The following is a 17,752-nucleotide window of genomic DNA, read 5'->3' on the forward strand; positions in this document are numbered from 1 at the left end:
TCAATAGATTCAGAAAAAGCTTTTGACAAAATTCAACATCCATTTTTGATAAAAACTCTCCAGAAAATGGGCATAGAAGGAAATTACCTCAACACAATAAAAGCCATATATGAAAAACTAACAGCCAACATTGTTGTAAATGGTGAAAAACTGAAAGAATTCCCTCTAAGAACAGGAACAAGACAAGGGTGTCCACTCTCACCATTATTATTCAACATAGTTTTGGAAGTTTTAGCCACAGCAATCAGAGAAGAAAATGAAATAAAATTAATCCAAATTGGAAAAGAAGAAGGAAAATTGTCACTCTTTGCAGATGACATGATATTATACATAGAAAACCCTAAAGACTCTACCAGAAAACTGCTAGCACTAATCGATGAATTTAGTAAAGTAGCAGGATACAAAATTAATGTGCAGAAATCTCTTGCACTCCTATACAGTAACAATGAAAAGGCATTAAGAGAAATGGAGGAAACTCTCCCATTTACCATGGCAACCAAAAGAATAAAATACCTAGGAATAAACCTGCCTAAGGAGGCAAAAGACCTGTATGCAGAAAACTAGAAGACACTGATGAAAGAAATCAAAGACGATACAAACAGATGGAGAGACATATCATGCTCTTGGATTGGAAGAATCAACATTGTGAAAATGACTGTACTACCCAAAGCAATTTACAGATTCAATGCAATCCCTATTAAATTACCAATGACATTTTTCACAGAACTAGAACAAGAAATCTTACGATTTGTATGGAAAGTCAAAAGACCCCAAATAGCCAAAGCAACCTTGAGAAGGAAAGATGGAGTTGGTGGAATTAGGCTTCCTGACTTCAAACTATACTACAAGGCCACAGTGATCAAGACAGTATGGTACTGGCACAAAAATAGAAAGGAAGGTCAGTGGAACAGAATAGAGAACCCAGAGGCAAACCCAAGCACATATGGGCACCTTATCTTTGACAAAGGAGGCACGAATATACAATGGAAAAAAGACAGCCTCTTCAATAAGTGGTGCTGGGAAAATTGGACAGCTACATGTAAAAGAATGAAATTAGAACACTTCCTAACACCATACACAAAAATAAACTCCAAATGGATTAAAGACCTACATGGAAGGCCAGACACTATAAAACTCCTAGAGGAAAACATTGGCAGAACACTCTATGACATACATAAAGCAAGATCTTTTTTGACCCACCTCCTAGAATAATGGAAATAAAATCAAGAATAAACAAATGGGATCTCATGAAATTCAAAAGCTTTTTCACAGTGAAAGAAACCATAAATGAGACACGAAGACAACTCTCAGAATGGGAGAAAATACTTGCCAACGAAGCAACGGACAAAGGATTAATCTCCAAAATACACAAGCAGCTCATGCAGCTTAATACCAAAAAAGCAAATAACCCAATTCTCAAATGGGTGGAAGACCTAAATAGATATTTCTCCAAAGAAGACATGCAGATGGCCAACAAAGACATGAGAAGATGCTCCACATCACTAATCATTAGAGAAATGCAAGTCAAAGCCACAATGAGGGATCACCTCACACTGGTCAGAATGGCCATCATCAAAAAATCTGGAAACAATAAATGTTGGCGAGGGTGTGGAGAAAAGGGAACTCTCCTGCACTGTTGGTGGGAATGTAAGTTGGTACAGCCACCATGGAAAACAGTTTGGAGGTTCCTTAAAAAACTACAAATAGAACTACCATATGGTCCAGTAATCCCACTACTGGGCATATACTCAGATAAAAGTAAAATCCCAAAAGAAACATGTACCATAGTGTTCACTGCAGCACTATTTACAATAGCCAGGACATGGAAGCAACCTAAATGCCCATCAACAGATGAATGGATAAAGAAGATGTGGCATATATACACAATGGAATATTACTCAGCCACAAAAAGAAATGAAATATAGCTATATGTAATGAGGTGGATAGACCTACAGTTTGTCATACAGAGTGAAGTAAGTTAGAAAGAGAAAAACAAATACTGTATGCTAACTCATATATATGGAATCTAAAACAAACAAAAAAAATGGTACTGATGAACCCAGTGACAGGGCAAGAATAAGGATGCAGATGCAGAGAAAGGACTGGAGGACACGGGTTGGGGGGATGAGGGAGGCCAAGGGGAAGCTGGTACGAAGTGAGAGAGTAGCATAGACATATATACACTATCAACTGTAAAATAGTTAACTAGTGGGAAGTTGCTGTATAACAAAGGGAGATCAACTCGATGATGAGTGATGCCTTAGAGGGCCAGGACAGGGAGAGTGGGAGGGAAAAACAGGAGGGAGAGGATATGGAGATATATGTCTAAATACAGCTGATTCACTTTGGTGTACCTCAAAAGCTGGTACAAGAGTGTAAAGCAGTTATATACCAATAAAGAGCTTAAAAAAATTTACCTTAAAAATAAATAAATAAATAAATAAATAATAAAAGGAGTCTTTAATAAATACTCACTTTGTAGAATTATTTTTTAGTACTAGAAGAGCTTTTAGAAAATGTCTAACTCAAGCTCTCATTTTCAAATTGGAAATTTAGGGCCTCACTGTTCACAAGGTTTGTTTCAAGTTTCTAGACAATGATAAAGACAGCATTAAAACCTAGGACTTCTGGTTTTGAGACCATATTTCCTTTACTTTTACCTAATTTCTCTTATTCATTTTACTCACATTATATTAAGAACACTCTCTTGGCTACTAATTGTCTTTGTTGAATTTGATTTAGATTTTAGAGTACTTCGAGTTTGGAGCCAAAATTTATCAGTGGAAATTTAAAGATTCAGTCCAGCATGGTATCAAAAATTCTTGCAGGTGTGTTTTCTGATTTGACACTGATCATTCTGCCACAGGCATTAGATAGTTATTTTCTGCTGTCCGAAAAACTGAAAATGGGAAAACGTTCTCCTTTTCAGTGGCTTCTTTGCCCCCTGCTCTCTTTTCTACCCATCTAAGAACAGAAACAGATAAAGGTGACATATCCTTTCACAAAAATACATGTCCTCCTTACCCACTCATGAAACTCTTTAAACAGAATTAAAAGTTTTGTGGCCAGATGCTGGATATTGTTTTATTAACAAAGTGGTTTTACTAATTTATAACTACGTTCCCATGATCCCAACCCACAAACATGATTCTGAAACAGATCCTTCTCGTCTTAATGTCTAGCTTAGCCAAATATAAGCACCATGGTCAACATCAGTTATTAATAAAATAGTGGAATAAGTTACAAGTTGCAAATAATTATTACCTAGGACCATAAGTAAATCACAAGAGTGCAAGCAGTACAAGTTGGACTAGGAAAGGAAAGTAATTACAGCTCTAATCAGCAGGAAGCTGAGGCAGAAGAAGAGAGAGACTAGGGGTCCAGCAGTTTGGGACTAACCTTACAGCACAGTAAGTTCCCTACATATGAACATTCATGTTGTGAACTTTCAAAGATGCGAAAGTGCTTTCTATCAAAGTCAGGCCTGAGTGAAATTGCAGCTAGCCTTCTAGCTCCTATTGCTGACAATCCTTCAGCTCTACCATCTCCCTCCTCCTTTCCCTCCTCCAGTCAGTAACTCTTTTGCCTGTTCATTAAATGCCAGCCCCTGTATGCCAGCTGTTGTGCTGTGCTACTGTAATTTTCAAGGTACTGTATTGTAAGATTAAAAACGTTTTCTTTATTTTTTGCATTTGTTTGTTTTTTATCTATTATTTGTGTGAAAGGTACTATAATCCTATTACAGTACAGTACTATATAGCCGATTCTGTTCGTTGGGTACTTAGGCTAACTTTGTTGGACTTACAAACAAATTGGACTTACAAACGCACTCTCAGAACAGAACTTCTGTAGGGGACTTACTGTACTGAATTACTCTGTGCTTATGATGATGAGAAGGACACCTCCCACCCACCTGAACTTGTGTATGATGATTATCTAATCCTCTCTTCTACATGACTCTTTTCATAAATGTCTCCCTCCTTATGCCCCCCAAACACCTGTCCTGTCATCACTCTCAACTGATGGTTGTGCTTCCCCCTTTGCTGAAAAGACTGAAACAATCAGAAGGCACCCTCACAAGCTCCCATCATCATATTTGCCTGTAGTAACTACCCTCCTATACTCTGTTTTCCTACTTTTATAGATGAACTGCCTACATCCTTATCTGAGTCAACCTCTTAGTTAGGTGCCAGGTCACATCCAACCTAGCTATTCAAGGATACAGCTCTTCAAATCTCTCTTCTACCTGCATCATTAATTTCCCACTCAATATCAAATCATTTCTGTCAGCGTTCAAGCACTTTGTTATTTCTTCCATACTAAATTAAAACACACACGCACTCACATTCAACTCTCTTGACCCCATCTCTCCATTCAGATTCCACCCCATCGCTCTGCTCCTCATATATGCTACCCAGCCCTTGCGCATTTCCTTCTCTGGACTTTTCCACTCCTCTGAACCACATTCACATCAGGGTCTCCACTGACCCCCATGTTACTAAATCCGCTGATCAACCATCAATTTTCACCTTATTTGATTAACTAGAAGCATTTAAAATGGTTCTTTGCTTGGCTTTCAACACATGCTCTTGAGAAAAGGGTACCCTCCTACACTGTTGGTGCAGCCACTACAGAGAACAGTATGGAGATTCCTCAAAAAACTAAAAATAGAGTTGCCATATGATCCAGACAACTCCCACTTCTGGGCATATATCCGGACAAAACTATAATTTGAAAAGGTGCGTGCACCCCTATGTTCATAGCAGCACTATTTACAATAGCCAAGCCATGGAAGCAACCTAAATGTCTATCTGAACAGATAAAGAAGATGCATTATATTACTCAGCCATAAAAAAGAATGAAATAATGCCATTTGCAGCTACATGATGGACCTAGAGATTATTATACTAAGTGAAGTAAGTCAGAAAGAGAAAGACAAATACTGTATGATATCACATATACATGGAATCTAAAATATGCCACAAATGAAATTATCTATGAAATAGAAAGACTCACAGACATAGAGAAGGGGGAGGGGGGCACAGGAGGGTTAGATTGGGAGTTTGGGACTAGCAGATGCAAACTGTTATATATAGAATGGATAAACAAGGTCCTACTGTATAGCACAGGGAACTATATTCAATATTCTATAATAAACCATTATATAATATAGATATAGATATAGATAATTGAATCACTGTGCTTTACACGAGAAACTAACAAATTATTGTAAATCACCTATACTTCAAAAAAAATAAATAAAAGATATGCTTCTGATTTTTCTTCCCCTCTCAGTGGTCATTCCTACTCTGTTTCCTTTACAGCCCTTCCTCTTCTCCCAGACCTTTTAACTCTTAAGAGCCTCACACTCAGTGCTTTAATCTCACTGCCTTCGTGATTTTACACTCTTTCATGGATTTCAATATTATCCTGTCATGGACAACACTCAAATTTACGTCTGCAGCTCACGATTTCCCCCTGAACTACACATTCATATATCTAAGGTTCTAAAAGTGACATTTAGAATTTAGATTAGCATACCTAAAACAGAGCCTTCCCTCTCTCCCAAATGCTACTCCCTCTTCTCATCTCAGTTAACAGAATTACCCCTTATTCACGTGCTCAGATCAAAATCCTTAGGCTTATCTTGATTCCTCTTTTTGCTTCACACTCTACATCCAATCCGTTAACAAATTCTGATGACTCAACCTTCACATTTTATATAGGACCTAACCTCTCCCTAAAACTCTCACTATTGTCACCCTGGACTGTCACTAACTTCTTGCACCTAGACTGTTACAACATCTTCCAAACTGATTTTCCTGCTTTCATCCTTAACCCAGTCCAGTTTGTTTCTCAACAAGGCAGCCTGAGTATCATTTTAAAATGTAAGTTGTATCATATCGCTCTTCTGCTTAAAACCCTGCATATAAGATAAATATCTCTCCACTTTAAATCTAAAGCTAAATTCTTAATATTGCCTACAAAGCTCCACACATCTGGTCCCACCATTGCCTCTCTGACCTCCTCATTGCTTCCCCTTGGTCCTTCTGCTTCAGCTACGATGGATTCCCTGGTGTTCCTGGAAGAAATGAGGAACCATTTTACCTCAGGGCCTTTGCACTTGCTGTTCTCACGACCTACATATATCAATACAATCTGTTAACAAATCCTGATAACTCTACCTTCAAATTCACTCTAGAATCTGATCTCTTCTTAACACAAAAATGTTCTCACATTTCCCCCCAAATATCTATAGGGTCACCCTCATTGCAACCCCTAACCTTTTTTATTTTTTCATTGTACTCAGAATGTTCTTGCATACCATGACCATACAACTTAATTATTTATTATATTTTATTATCTCTTCCCCCTTACCAGAATGGAAGCTCAGAAAGGGCAGGATATTTGCTGTTTTGTTCGCTGCTTTATCCCTACTGTTCAGAACTACTCCTGGCACCTAGTAAACCAATAAGCAATTAAGTAAGTAAATGAATGAATCTAATTGAGTAGCTCATTATCACGATGGAATTTACAAAAAGGACTTGTGCTGTCAGAATACCCTGTTACTAATATCAAAAATAATATTTTACATTTGTTTAGCATTTTATCAAAGTCATTGTTCCACAGGTCTTTTTACTTTTACAGTTAGTAAAATAGTTTTCTAGAGAAATTGATACTGAATTTAAGGCTGATGTAATCAACAGGACATCTCCAAACAGCTGATTCTTTGTTGAAACCCAAACATGGTTTGTGATATCCCAGGATTCAGGAGCATAATATTTCCACCCTACTTGCCTCCTATTCTCAGACTGTTAACTGATCCCATTCTTTCCTTTTGACTGTCACAGTATATTTTAAATGTATTTAATAAGACACATAGCTCAAGGTATAATTTAGTCTGTAAGCCTGTGTTCTCTGTGACCTCTGGTACAGATAACTCACCTGGTGGTGTACTTGGAGGCTACAAGTATAAATTGCCCCAAGGTAATTTCCCACATAACATTGGAAGTATTTAGACCATCTGCTGACTTTGGGTGGCCATGTTACAACTAAATTTTTATGTTAAAACAAGTATCAATTTGTGATAAAGGATGATAATCCTTTATGATTTGTGGAATATACAAACCTGCCTTCAAAGATATCAAATTGTAGAAATGAGACCATATTATTAAAATAATTGATCTGTCTTGAGAAGCTTAAAAATGTGACCCTGTCAATATTTGGAAGCCCTGTTTGTAACACACAAAAAGATTACTGATGCATGTGTTTAGTTTTGTTTTGTTTCCCCTCTTCCAGATGTTAAAATACAAATGATTTCAAAAAGACAATAACTATGAAAAAAATATCAATATTTTTGAGTTCTCGCTAATATTAAACCAAAAGACCCATTCTATGGAGAATTCTGATTGCAATTTCCTAGGGAATTATAATGGACAGGAGTATTTTAACCTGGCACTGTAGGACCTGATGTTTCTAAAAATGCAGAAAACTGGTAACGTGGCTGCTATTATCAGCTTTCTGTGTTGGTGGTACTAAAAAGTTTTGTCTTCCTTTTCTCCTAGAACCATTGTACACCAGAGCCACCAAAAAGTTTTTGCAAGGTGTCAGGCTAAGACAGGGTAGGGGATCCTCATCTCCTAAAAGATGGAGACCCACTCCTAAAGCAAAAGACTGTAGACCTGGCTGCATCTGGTTAGGCTCTCTCTCTCTCTCTTGCTTACACACACACACACACACACACACACACACACACACACACACACCACCTTTATCCCACCACCATCACTCAGACACAGTTCTGATTACAATTTGTAGAATCTCAGTCTTGTAGGCTCTTAGAGATCTCATGGTCCTGATCAGAACTTTGTGTTAAGGGAGGAGCATCTATGTGTACTTGGTTAGAGGACTGAGTATTACTCTATCCTAGTATAAATCTTAGAACACATGACATGCAAATTGTAAATTCCTAGACTGTTTCACTTACACAACTGAAGAAAAAAAAAAAACAAACAGTATTTCCCATTAGTCTGGCAAAATGCTTGTCTGCCTCAATCTATATTTTACTATCATGTAAAAGACTGAATTACTAAGTGAAAAAGTAAAGTGCTAACTACAGAGGTACCGAGGAAGAGAGCTGCTTCCTGTTCTAGTTCCAGACTGCTTGCATCACTGAATCAGGCATTTCCCCTCATGACTGGAAATGTCACTGCTTCCTGCCCATCCTCCTTTGATGTGCTGTGCATTCCTGGAGTAGATAGACCTTCAGCAAAGTGCTAAATGACCAAGTCATCCTGAATGTGCTGAATGGATATTTAATGCCATGAGGATGTTAAGAGAGAATTCAAAAGCACACCACCAAATTGTCTTTTTAATTTAGAAGGGACAGCAAAGTAAATTTTAAGATGGATGTGTTTACTACAAAGCTATATCCCTACCTAACACCATGCATTAACATAAATCACAGTAAACTACAGAATTCCATGTTTTAAAAATAGGAAATAATTAAACTAGAGAAATGAGTGAAAGTGGTCAGAAAGTACAGACCTCCAGTTATAAAATAAATAATTCATGGGGATGTAATGCACAGCATGGTGACTATAGCTAATGATATAGTTTATACTGTTTTGTATATTTGAAAGTTGCTAAGAGAGTAGATCTTAAAAGTTCTCACCAAAAGACGAAAACTCTAATTCAAAAAGATACATGCACCCCCATGTTCACAGAAGCACTGTTTACAACAGCCAAGACAAGGAAGTAACATAAGGGTCCATCAACAGATGAATGGATAAAGAAGATGTAGTATATATGTGTACAATAGAATATTACTCATCCATAAAAGAGAATGAAATAATGCCATTTGCAGCAATGTGGATGGACCCAGAGATTATCATACTAAGTGAAGTAAGTCAGACAGAGAAAGACAAATATCGTATATCACTTATATGAAGAATCTAAAAAAAAAATTGATACAAATGAACTTATTTACAAAACAGAAAGAGACTCGCAGACCTAGAAAAAAAACTTATGGTTACCAAAGAGGAAAGGTGGGGGCAGGGATAAATTAGGAGTTTGGGATTAACAGATATACACTATTGTACATAAAATAAACAATAAGGACCTACTGTATAATACAGGGAACTATATTTGATACCTTGTAATAACCTATGATGGAAAGGAATTTGAAAGATGTTACATATACACACATATATATATAACTCGATCACTTTGCTGTACACCTAAAACTAATACAACATTGTAAATCAACCACACTTCAATTAAAAGAAAGTTTTCATCACAAGAAAAATATTTGTAACTATGTGTAGTGATGGACTAAATTTATTGTGGTAATTATTTTGCAATATATATATGTATCAAATCAGTACATCTAGAACTAATATACTGTTATATGTCAATTATACCTCAATTAAAAATAAAACTGGAGAAAAATCAGTCTATCAAATTTCAGATAGCTTTTCTCATCTTAAAATGAGGGAAAATTTTTCAAAGAGTTATAGATTATATATTATTTTGACACTTTTGAAGATGAAAATACATCATAAAGTCAAAAGGCAATTAATAAACTGGAAGAAATATTTCAGCATAAATGACATAAAAAGGTTGACATCTATGTTAATGTATAACATATAAAGATGTCTTATAAATCAATGTGAAGAGAATAGTAGAAAATAGGCAAAGTACATGAAGAGGAATTTTACCAAAGAAGAACTAAATAAATATTAGGTTATTATGTGACAGTTTATTAATCCCCAAATCTCAGGAAGTTAGCACTAGAAAATTGATTTCTCATTAGTGTGACAAGTTTATCACAGATTGGAGGGGAGCTCTATTTCACATAGTCACTTAAGGATCTAGCCTGAGGACGGTCCCACCAATTTACAGCTGTTCCATCTGAACCATGTGCCCTTCTTAGCCAACAAAGAAGTATGAGAAGAGGTAAGAGAATCACATGTGCTCTTTTCTCTGCCTTGGCTCAGAAGTAACACAGGTCACTATTGCTCCCAACTTCCTTGGCTGGTATTAGTCACGTGCCTTTCCAAATCCAGCATTGCTCTCTCTGCCAACCTCTCAAAGTGGCAAAGATTGAGAAAAAAGAGGAAAGAAGGAGGGAAGAAAGAAAGGAAGGGAGGGAGGAAAAGAAGGAAAGAAGGAAAGAAAGAAAGAAAAAGAAAGAAAGAAAAAGAAAGAAAGAAAGAAAGAAAGAAAGAAAGAAAGAAAGAAAGAAAGGGAAAGAAAGAAAGGGAAAGAAAGAAAAGGAAGGAAGGAAGGAAGACAGGAAGAAAGACAGGAAGAAAGGAAGAAGGAATCTGTGTTGATCAAGATATTTCTTGTCAAAAGAGCAGTGTGAGTGAAGGGAAAGAGACATGAAAGTGTATGACATATTTGGAATTCTGCAAGGTCTTTAGCTGGGAGAGAAAGGAGAGTGGGAAATAGGTTGGGAGGTAAAGAGAGGCCACCTAATAAAGGACCTTACACAATTTAGGTTTCACTGAAGATAATTGGAATTACTGATGGTTTTTAAGCAGAAAGTGCTATGATCAGATACATATGTTGAAAAATTGCTCTGGTTGCTGTAAAGAAAAATGGAGGTGGAAAAACTGGAGACTGAGATCAAGGAAGACACTATAGCAGGGACTAATAAAAGTATAAATTAAATATTAAGAATGTTCACTATTTAACACATTTGAGGATATCTATGAGCTCCACTCAGGAAGGGGAGATCATATTCCCATGTCAATTTCATGCAAAAAATAGGCATTATTAACCAACTTAATTAACCAAACCATAAGATTTAAGCTAATCTGCAGCTGGTACAAGAAGTTATAAAACCCTTTCCCCAACTATTCATACCACCAAGATATTATCCTTGTGACTTTTTTTGGATACCGTGCCCTCCTTTGGATTACTGTAACGAGATGGGTTCTAACAAGCTGCAGACACCAGAAAGCCAGCTACCTTCAACAGTATGCCTTGCCTCTTTGCCAAGCCCAGAGGCTACAGGCTAACCTTTTCCTGATTTCACAAAGGGAGAACGGTTCGTGGTGTCATCTTCTCGCGTAACCTTTTTTTCTCCTGCTGTGGGGCTTGTTCATTCTTTCTCTCTATAGAGTTACTCCAAAGTCCCTTTGCTCTCTTATGCCTTTCTTTCTCTATCATCTCTTCAACTGATTGATTATGCCACTTGAGAGAGAGTAAATTGTAGGAGTTAAAGGCACAGTTTGAAGTCAGGCAGCCTGAATTCAAATAATAGTGCCACCATCTAATTACCCTATGACCTTGAGCTGGTTACTTAGCCTCCCCATATCTCAGTTTCTTCTAAAATGAGGATAATAATAATGCCTATTTGTGGAAAAGTTGCATGAGTGTCTCCAGTTCTTTACTGGATCCATATACTTATCATTTTGACTTTGTAGTTCTTCTCATTTCCCTACCTTTTGAACCTGAATTAGTGTTTTGATTTGCTTTGTCCGATAGAACATTAGAAAATGATTGTGTGCAGTGTAAATTTAGGTTTCAAGAAGCACTGCATGCGTGCACTCTTTCCCTCAGAATCTTGGTGTGGCCATAGGAAAACTCCCAGGCTAACCTTCTGAAAAATTAGAGCCCACATAGAAAAGAGCCAGGTTGTTCTATCTGAGGCCATCCTAGACCTACAACTCCCATTCAACTTGACAGCTGACTGCAGTCAAATGAGGGAAAAAAGTCAACGTCTTTTGAGCTTGGCCCAAATCATCAGACAAAGTGACTTGTAAAGTATAATACACGGCTATTGTAAATTGTTTTACATTTTAAGTTTTTGAGTGGTTTGTTGTACAGCATCATTGTTGCAATAGATAACTGACACACTGTCTCATAGTGCTGAGGTTTAAATGAGTTAATACATGTTAAGTACTTCAAACAATGGTTGACATTTAGTAAGTGTTATGTAAATGTTGATTTATTATTATTTGTAGTAGTAGTAGAGAAATGGGACTTGGATTAGAAACACATATCTAAGAACAAGAATAAAGGTGGCTACAGAAAACATGACAATAGATGGGGTTTATAGAAAGCATTTAAAAACTTAATTTCAGAGGACTGGGATGGGGAGGGTGGGGGGGACTCGAGGGAGGGTGGGGGGGAGTTGAGGGAGGGAGGGAATACGGGGATACGTGTATAAAAACAGATGATTGAACTCGGTGTACCCCCAAAAAAATAATAAATAAATAAATAAAATTTTAAAAAAAAACAACTTAATTTCACCTGCTTTTTAAAACTTGGTAGATTGAAATGTGCATTTAATTTCTGCTATGTCTAGAAACTTCCCAAAATTAAAGGAATAAAAAGTTGTAAAATTCCATAAACGCAATGAGAACAAGAGGTTAGCAGATGATAAAAAGTTACATCAAATAGAAGAGAATAGATTCTCCTTAGCAAAATCCTTTCACCAGATTCCACGCACGGAAGGCAGCAGTAAGAAGGGTGGCTGACAAAGAGGCACTGGAGACAAGTGTCTGTGCAACTTAGTTTGATTCCAGTCCCACAAGTCTACCAAGAAAAGACAGACTACCACTCTTTCAACCCATTTCCCCAGCCCCTCACAGGAGTTTGAAGATAATTCTCTTGGGGAATAGGACCTAAGGGACTGAACTTTGGAACAATAAGCAAAGTAGAAGGAGGTGCTACAGTAAAGAGAAGAGATAAAGAAAGTTAACGAGAAATCTGCCTGCTTAAGAGTAGATCTCCAGACCCCTCCTTTCCACCCTGGCATTGGTAGATAGCTTTATGCCAACTACCCTCTTCTAAGAGATAAGAAGACTCTTCTCTGCTTTAAGTAAGAGACACAGTGAGCAAACAAAACAAAACAAAACAGAGGAAAACAAAAGACTGAAGGGGAAATAATGCAAGTAAAAAATGACATTTAAATCTCTGTCTCACAACATAAAAGAAAATATTGCAGCCACAAATCAAGATTAACCTTCTATGCAAAAAAAAAAAAAAAATCAGAGAATAAGAATGCAAAAATAGGGGCTCTAATTAGCTACTCACTACTTTAAGACACCAAAAAGGGGTACCCTTATTGTAATAAAAATAAAAACTTAAATATTTCAGCAGGCACTATAAACTATAAAAAGTGACAGCACATTAAAAAAGAACCAAATATAAAATCAAGAACAGAAGAACATAACTTTGGAAAAATCTCTATGGGACTTATCATTTGATTAGACATAATTAAAGAAAAAATTAGTAAACTAGAAGAAAGATTTGAAGAAACTAAACAGTATAAAGCACCGAAAGACAAAGGGATGAAAAATATGGAGGAAATGGGAAGAGATTTTGAGTGTACAATGATAAAGTATAATATCTCAGAAGTAGAATATAGAGAACATGGCAGAGAAAATATTTGAAGAAATAATAGGTGAGATTTTTTTAGAACTGATAAAAGATAGCAAACCACATTCAAGAAGCTTCAAAAATCTAAAACAGGATAAGTAAAAAGAAATCCATATCTAGACACACTGTAGTAAAACTTTATAAAAATTAACACCAATAGGAAAAATTTTTAGAGTCATAGGGAAAGAGACAGATTATTTTCAAAATTGCAAGATATCCTGTGACCGGCAACTCTACAAGTCTGAACAAGTTTTACAATGTATATCCTCAATAAGCAGATCTGTAAAATAGACCTAAATACCGCCTGTAAGCTAGGCCATTCCATTGTTGGATAGCTCTAAATGTCAAAATGTGCTTTCTTTTGCTATGCCATTATCTCACAACTCATGCCCAATAATGTACTGGTAAATGATACATTTTTATCATTTGCTGGTTTCTGTGGCAGAAATACTCTCACCACGGCCAGCTTCAGGCAACCAATGGGATGTCACTGAATGCAGAGCTGAGAAGAGATGGTTGTCATGAGCTCTCCCACGCCAGTAGGAACCAGTACTGGCACATTCTTGATTGTACTTGTGATTGTACTCCTTAATTATGTCTTTTCTTGTCAAGATTAAATATCCCTAATCCTTTAGTAGTTATTTCCCTGATGTACTCAATTATCTGTGGAATCTTCATTCATTCAATAGATATTTATTAAGAACCTACTATTTGCCAGTAAATGTTCTAGGAACTAAGTAAACAGTAGTGAACAACGACAACAAAAAGATGTCTTCATGGAGTTTCTGTTATAGTGAGGAGAAAAAGACAAATGTTGATAAATGACATGAAAAATATATGGGGATAAGGTATGGGAAATTGCTATTTTATAAGGGGGAAGGGCTCACTGATAAAAGACCTTTATTTTAAAGGTATAAAGGTATAGGAAAGAATATATATCTTCCCTATTTCTTCTATTCTCTCACTCTTTTCCATAATACACTGATTAATTAGAGAGGAAAATGATTGGCATGAAGAAAGGTGGATTTATGAAAACTTTAAGACGAGCTTACCTAGAGCATACCAATGTTCAAAAGAACTGAGCCAACATTTAAAAATTGGAAATGTCCAGTAAATGTGCAAATTTTCAGTCTTGCCTACAAGACTGACAAACCAGGCAATGCTGATCCTGCATTCTGGCCTCCTTTGTACAAGGCTTGAGCTCTCCAGTCAATCATCACCGTTCCCAGCAGGCTGTCTGCACTCACTTTACATTACATACCTGACCTCTGTAGCCATCTAAGCTTGCGACCTGGCCAAAATTAATTTAATAATTAAGTTTTAAAGAACTCAATTATTTTTGTTTATGATTCATTTTTTCACTGTTTTTGAAAACCAAGCCCATAACCGCAACAGAAACATTTTTTAAATAATATGCTAGCGGCTCTGCAACATACTCTATGAGGGTTTCCAAAATACATTTTGAAGAATGATTTCATGAATATAATAAAATAGGGACTTCCCCAGTGGCACAGTGGTTAAGAATCCCTCTGCCAATGCAGGGGACAGGGGTTCGATCCCTGGTCCAGGAAGATCCCACATGGTGCGGAGCAACTAAGCCCGTGCGCCACAACTACTGAGCCCATGCACTGCAACTACTGAAGCTTGTGCACCTAGAGCCTGTGCTCTGCAACAAAGGAAGCCATCACAATAAGCCCTCACGCTGCAACAAAGACCCAACACAGCCAAAAATACATGCATACGCACATACATAAATAATAAAATAAATCTTTAAAAAAATAATATATTATGCAGATACTCATACTGTTCAATGTGTTTCTAGTTCAACATAACTTGTTAGTTTTAGAATGCAATTTCTTCTTGTGCTCACCATTATCTTACCATCATTACTAAAACATAATGAAATTTAAGTGGCATTTCATACTTTGAAAGTATTTAATATATATTGGCAAAATGCAGGAGGTTTGACCAAATTAATTACAAATCAATGCAAATATCTTTACATCAATGAAGGTACTATTAAGGTTATCAAATAATTACCCATCCAAATCAGACAGAATATTTTTTAAAATTCATAATTCCAAAACACAAATAAATTTTAAAACTAACATTAAAACCAACACCTGCACTAGTTTATAAAACATATTTTATGGACTTAGTTTATGCAACAACACCTTCCATCTGCCAAGACACATATTTACTAAATTTTATTTACAATGCTGCCTAGAAACCACTCTTAGTCATCATAAATATTGCTATAATCAAATAATTTCCATAAACCAAAAGTTTCAAATAAAAACAAGTGATTCTGGAATAATTTTATTTTCAATTTAATAATATATATAAATGTGTGATGTAAGAAACTATTTAACATTTAACTCAATTCTCCTACCCTCCATTTTGCTATTTCCTTATATCTACTACTCAGTTATAGAACACAAAACACACAGGCATTAAATCCATCTGGAGGCCATCTTTTAAAAGGAAAGTTTTGTTTCATATTTTTACGTTGTTCTATCTAGATTATATGAGGTTTGAACATATTAAACTTCTTAGTAAGTGTTCCTTGTACCACATTTTTAGCACAGCCAAATATCCTAGATACCATGGATGATATCAGATATGTATGATAAAGTCATAATAGTGGATTTGTTACTCAAATATATGACTAAATTGAATGTGTCTGAAAGGTGAAGTCTGTCTGTATCTAGAATTCTGAGGCGTGAGATACTCTAATTAATCTAAATCCTAGTTAGCAGCTGGCGAGTAAATAACCAACATGAACACATGCCATCTAACACTAAGATGAAACTGGCTATATGTTTACTGAGTGCCTGTGATGTCCAGGGACTGTGTTAACATTGAGAATAGAACCACAAACAAGATAGATGTTTGTCCTCAGGAAACTGTGAGTCCTACAGCATAACACAAACACCAGCAGAAGCAGCCGTGCATTCATTCAGCAAGCTTAAATCAAACACCTTAGGCAAGACCACCACTGTGCTGGATTCAAAAGAGAAGTCTTTGCCTTCAAGGATCTCACACTGTAGGGAGACAATCATCAAAAGAAATATAACTGGTAGATACTTGATAAAAATAAGAACCTAGTCCATACAAGTGACATTAAATAGAGCATCCCTCTGGAAATAAAACCTGAGCTTAACTTGAAGGATGGAGTGGGCAGGAGCACTCTAAGCTGAAAGGACAGCTTGTGCAGGGATTGGGAAGCCTGAAAGTCTGAATGATTTGAAGTTTCAAGATGCCAGGTGGGGCATCAAAGTGATTAGATGGCAGGAGGGTGGCACTAGGATCTTGCATTCCATGCAGAGTGTCGGTGGACACTGGCCTTAGGGAACAGGAAGCCACTGAAAACCTTTAAGCATGGAGTGACAGAAGCAGTTTTGTCGAAAACATCTTTTAAGGAAGTTTTATAATTGAGGAGAGATAGAAAGAGGACCTAAACAAAAGCAGCAGGAAAGGATGAGAGAGGACACATACTAGCAAGCAAATAGTATCGAATAGGATTTAGTGATTCATTTTTATCATTCCTAGGTTTCTGGACTGGAGGATCAAATGTACAATTAAAGTATATATTCTAGGAGGATACAGAGGTAGGAAGAATGAAGTAGAAAATAAGTATGTGTTTGTATATGTTGAGTTTGAGATATCTTTGAGAAACTCAGAGATGTGCCGTAGCCTATTGGATAACAGGGTTGGAATTCAAGGTCATATAGGACTAGGCTGGAGATGCAAACTGCAGGCAATGAGCATAAACCAGTGGCTAACACCATCCGAGTGAATAAGGTGACTCAGGAAGTGAGTACAGCATGAGAGGAGAAGGCCAAGGGCAGAGCCCTGAGGAAGAGAAATGTGACAATGGACAAGAAGAGAAAGAGAAGCCAAAGAATTTGAAGGCAAGATTGTAAGTCTGTAAGATGAAAATTAGGAGAATGGTGTTAGTGTAAACATATAAGGGGAAAAATATCCAAGAAAGAGTGATTGAGTGTCCAGTACTTCTGAGATGTCAAGTAAACTAAGTGGTGAAAGGTACCCAAAGTGCTTTTACAAGACTGTGTCCAAACCAAGTGGCCAGCAGTAGAGTACTGGTTGAAAAAATTATGAGCCATTTATATATAAAGCAGCTACTGCAAAACAGAAAAGTCTCTATGTTCTGATATGGGGGAAAAGACAAGGGGTAGAAGAGGAAAAAGAGGTAGAAATTGCCACATATAACTTCTCCGTACTATGCTTTCTATACAGTAAAGATACTGTTGAAAACAACTCAATCTATCATTAGTTAAATTGGTAAAATAAACATAAATAGAAAAGATTGATTTTAAATGACTTTGGAATACAG

This window comes from Hippopotamus amphibius, chromosome 5, assembly GCF_030028045.1.
Source record: "Hippopotamus amphibius kiboko isolate mHipAmp2 chromosome 5, mHipAmp2.hap2, whole genome shotgun sequence".
NCBI lineage: Eukaryota > Metazoa > Chordata > Mammalia > Artiodactyla > Hippopotamidae > Hippopotamus > Hippopotamus amphibius.